This window comes from Saimiri boliviensis, chromosome 5, assembly GCF_048565385.1.
Source record: "Saimiri boliviensis isolate mSaiBol1 chromosome 5, mSaiBol1.pri, whole genome shotgun sequence".
NCBI classification, from domain to species: domain Eukaryota; kingdom Metazoa; phylum Chordata; class Mammalia; order Primates; family Cebidae; genus Saimiri; species Saimiri boliviensis.
Genome location: NC_133453.1, coordinates 56,169,967 through 56,175,356, shown reverse-complemented (window position 1 = coordinate 56,175,356; position 5,390 = coordinate 56,169,967). Strand labels below are relative to the sequence as shown.

At 31.4% G+C, this 5,390-nt stretch overlaps 1 non-coding gene across 1 annotated transcript; it reads right to left on the bottom strand.

The window, feature by feature from the left end:
* Positions 1-4,107: 4,107 nt before the first annotated feature.
* Positions 4,108-4,211, bottom strand: LOC120364488 (small nucleolar RNA U13). Its single transcript, XR_005579739.1, has one exon. It is a non-coding gene; the product is annotated as a small nucleolar RNA U13 (small nucleolar RNA).
* Between the last annotated feature and the right edge of the window lie 1,179 nt (positions 4,212-5,390).

Genomic DNA, 5,390 nt, shown 5'->3' with positions numbered 1-5,390 from the left:
ATAAAATTGCTATTATATATTACAGTATAGGTACTTCTAATTTGCAACACAGAACATCTTAATATTTTGTTCAGAAATTAGTAGATCATTAAAAATTTGAGGCCAGGTATATCAGATGTAGCAGCTAATATACATCATCATCATAAGAGCCATGAAGCTGTCCTGATATCTTTTCCAAGTAGTAACCTAACATTCCTCAAGGGGATTCTTTTCAAAGAGCAGCCATAATGTAGGCAATTCTTGCTAATTTAATTACCATCTTCAAGCTGTATAAGAGTATAATAATAAGGATGTCTTGAAGATGCCATTGTCATAAAAATACATGTGTCTGTATGTGAGACCTTTAATAAAACCTTTATTTCTTTGAATGGCTTACTGATTTACAAATTAGCTGTATTAAAAGTAATAATAGAAAATATATTTTTAAAAGTATATATATTGCTACAAATCAGTGAAACTCTACATTAGAAGGCCTTCATCATATAGAACATATAATAATTAACATACGCAACTTAGTGTTTGCTTCGCCCCTCCAGTCACCAACACGAGTCTGCTGCATGGCAGGTTCTTCCTTTGTCAAAAGTCTTCCCATGTCATAGACAGCTGGGCTGTGAATGCCAAGGTGGGCTCTTGACTATGGATTCTAGTTATCAGAATCAGGACTCTAGTGGTACAGGAATTACATAAAAAAGAAAAGCAAGAGGGTAAATACTAGGAATTTCCCCAATTCATATCACAATCAAATACTGAATAAAGCTCAATTTAAATTATTAATATTTAAATAAATATATAATATATATATTTATGGTGATTAACCTATTTCTACTTTACTCTCAAATCCTACAGGCTGTGTCAGAGAAGAAATGTGTCTTTCTTCTCTGATAAATATTAAATATTCAGATAAAATTTACCAGACCAAAAATAGCCAAGTCCAGCCCCAGAGAATGGAATGGTAGACAAAAATTCTGGTTCGTGAGTTAGATTTAGTGCTCTGATGGAAATAGGAATTTATCTCCCTAAAAAGGCAGATTATATATTTTTATATATAATCTATTAATTAATATAATGTTTATTATAACATGTTATAATATTGGTGTTAATATAATTAATATATTCATAAATTATTTTTATTAATTTATATAATTTATATATAGATATTTAATATGTTAAATATATAATATAAAATATATTTTAAATTTTTATTTTAACAATTCATCAGTATTTTTTTATGAACTCATATGTGATGTTTAGTGTTCTTTCGGACATTAGAAATTGGTGTTTAAACCCACCACCCTATCTCTCTTTATTCTAGTTTTATCAGCTAATACTTTGCCAAAAATCTAAGCTAGTGTAGCTCTGTTCCTGGGCATAACCAGCATCCTAAATAGACACATGCCTGTACCACTTGCCAGCTTTATATTCTGAATTTAGATTTGATCAAACACTGTTCCTGGATTTTGACAGGAACAGAAGACTCCTGAATCAAAGGTGAAGGATTTTATTACTCATGGCCCAGAAAATAATATGGGCATCAGTATATTCATGTCCATTTTTTTTACTGCTATTTTAGGAGATAATGTAGATAGTCTCACATACGTATCTACATATATATATATATATATATATATATATATATATATATATATATATATATTATGGGATATGTGATTAGGAACCCAAAGTTTAAGAACCTGAGTATTTTGTACTAGTCAATAAAGCACTCCTGCACTTTCCTCTGAAGAGAAATCCTATTTCTATTTTCCAGTGCTGAAAGTGCTCATAAATATAGCAGTTAGTGCTTCACTTGCAAGACATGCAGAAATTCAAGGAACTCATGGAAAGTTGTTCCCCAGCAAGATGAAGAATATATAATTATTTTTTAAAAAATTAAATTCTTGCCAAATTCCTTCCTCTTCCATCACCACCAGCAACCCCCTTCAACTTTTCCATGAACTTCAATTAATAGATTAAGGAAAATATATTTGGTCAAATAGGCATTACAATGTTATGTCTAAGATTTTACAGAAATTTGGAAAGAATTGGAAAAATTCGTAAAAGGGTACAAGAAAAACATGGCTGTTATGAAAACAGTGTAATATTTTATCTGTTATTATTATGAAAAATTGCTGTTCAGGGATTCTAGAAGATAAACAATTTCAAGAACTTTAACATTTAAACTTGACTAGTGGCCAGTTGCTACAGTTTATTTTTTAATTGTATGAAAATAATATCAATAGAACTAAATTTATACATTAATGTGTATTTAAGTAAACACAGTCTCCCATAATTTCTTCTTATATATTTAATACTCTAAAACTTAAGCATTCATGTCAAAATTAGAAATAAAATGGCCATATTTTAAGGGTTGTCATTTTTTTGTTTTGAAAATTAGAGAAAGTGACTTGATGAATTGTCTACATTATATAAGAAACAAAACAGCACATTGAAACATTAAAAAGTTAGATGGTTCAAAACTTATTAATCCAAAATTTATAACAAAGTTATTCTTAATTTTGGTGAGAAAAGCATACTTTTGAATAAGTTTGTTACTCATAGTAATTTGACCACTCTACCATAATAGAACCAGTATTTTTTTCTTATTCAGTTTTTTTTTTAAAGATTTGAAAGCAGTAGCATTAAAATTGAACAATCATGAAAAATCCTGATGATAATCTCAGAAAAATATAAAAATACATAACGGTAAATGTTTGAGGTTTCTGCGTCTCTGAACAAAAAAAGAAAAAAGAAGAAGTTAAAGCTGTTAGTTAAACTTGTTAAATAAGTTGGTTTGAAAACCCAAGCTGTTAAAAACTGTAAAATTTGACAAAATTTTTTATACTTTTGAGAGAAAGCACTAGATGCAAAAGCAAGGGCCAAAAGAGACTCAAGCATAATGTTGGTATTATTAGTCTGTCTCTAAAATAGTCTTCATTAACAAGACAAAATTACAAAATTGGATTTACTTTGTTTCAATAAGCTCTGCCATATAAAGATATTTTCCTTGTTTTGAAGTGTCTTTTCTCTTTCTTTTATCAGTTTAGAGTAAGTTATTTGAGAAGTTTCTATTACTGAGAAAGAATCGAAGAATGAGTATTAAAAGAAAATTCCACCACATTTTAGCTCTTCCATCATACACCTGCTCATACACACCCTCCGTTTCATATACTTGATAATCTACCCATGTAGGGAGACAAATCCCTGATTCCATCAGAGTACTAAATCTAACTCATGAACCAGAATTTCTGTGTCTATCATACCATTCTATGGGTGCAGATTAGGTGGTTATTGACCTAGTAAAATTTAAACTAAAAGACACATTTCTTCTCTGACACAGCCAGTAGTATATGAGAATAAAGTAGGACTAGGTTAACCACCATAAAAAGTCATATTTGAAAAAAGGACAATGAGAAACACATGAATTTATGGGTGCATAATTATCACAACCTAATACCAGAAATAATGAAGATCTTCTCCTCTGAGAATGGGGTAAATTTCTCAATGAGCTCATCTAGCAAATCCTTATTTTGCTTTATGAAAGAAACTCCTTTCCATCTTTATCTCCACTCTTGGTTCTGAACTTTAAGAGAATTGATCTTAATCATTTTTTTGTTTATATTTTTCATGTGTCCAAACTGAAGTAGTTAATAATCAAGATACCACATGATCCAAGAAAGTCACTGATGCTACAGCTATTTTCTTCACATTTCACATAAGAAGAAGGAGTAAAATTGGGAAGCCCAGTGAAATGACATCTGCTTACATCCATTGGCCATCTCTAGCTGCCAAGGAAGCTGAAAAAATATAGTTGTTTTTTTTTTTTTTTGGCCAAGTATGTTGTTTATTAGCATAAAATTATGGTGCTGCAAGTAAGATTGAATGGAAACATAAATATTGGCACAGTAACTAGTAATCTATGAAACAAAGCAAAACATCAAATTAATCCTCTTTCTGCAACTGTGGTGTTCTCTTCTCGTTTTCCTGGTGAATCCTTGGTAGCACTATCCACTCTATGAGCAATAGAAATCTGACAGTAATTTTTGATGTGTATTTTTCTCTCTCCATTTCCAAACATGAAAATATTATCAGAATTCTCTTTCTTTTTTATAATGTCAGCAAGATAATGTGCTGATAGCATAATAAGGTTCGGGGAAGGCATATCTCACACATGAGCCTGAAAACCCAGTCATCACACTTGTGAACTGCAAAAAGATCTCTCAGGATGTGTAACTACCTTCAACCTGGGTCCTTTAACTGCATGACACTCTAGCTCCAGCTACATGCTTTTTCCTTGCATTTTCAATCCACAACCACTAAAACCTATGAGATATACCCATGATCAGTTTCTCATTAATTTCTTAATCCTTTGCAATCTGTTTTCTGTTGCTTTTCTCCAATCTGAACGAATACCCCTTTAAATGGTATTCGGGGGCATCAACTTTCTAAATCAAGTAAAACTTCTAATTTTCATTTTATTTATTCTCACTGAAGCTTAAGACTCTATTGCTCACCTCCACCATCTTGAACCTTTTTTATCCTTTTGATTCTACTTTTACCATCTATTCATTCTTCCTTCTTCTAACTTTCTAAGAGCTCCTCTTTCTCCTCTATGTCAGTTAACTCACTTGTATTTAGAATACTATTCTTTATTATTGCCTTAGAAAGCATAAATAATCATCTCTCTCCTTTATATTTGACAACTTTATATAAAATAGGTAATCTCAACAATATTCAAATATACTGTATTAAGCAAAGTGGCTCTCAAAAGATGTCTATACTCTGATCCCTAGAATGTGTTTGCATATTAGATGAACTAGAATGGATTTTTAAATGTAAATAAGGTTATAGACTTTAAAATAAGATGATTATACTGTATTATCCAGTTGGCCCAGTCTAATCATATAAATCCTTAAAGGAAGGAGTGTAGTAGAAAAAAATGGTGTAATTTAGAAGTATAAGAGAGACTTGACTTGGCCAAGCTGGAAGGGGTAAGTGGAAAGCATGCAAATAAATGGAGACAATCCCTGGGAGCAAAGATTTGCTCCCAGATGACCAAAAAGAAATGAGAACCAGAGTCCTACAACCTCAAGAAACAAAATTCAGCCAATACCCTGAATGGGCTGAGAAGCAGATATTTCCTTAGAGGTTCCAGCAGGGAAAGCAGCCTTGCAAAAACTTGATTTCTGTCTCTTAGAGTTTTGACCTACAGATAGTATGTAATAATATATTTATGTCATTTTGAGCTGGTCAGTTTGTGGTTTGCCATGGCAATAATAGAAAATTAATTACACGCAAAATACCTTCTCATCTTAACACAAATAAAGGAGATTCTGGGAATTTGGAGCCTGAATATGGCTCTCCTCCACTCCCCAGCCATACTTAGGTTATTTTTG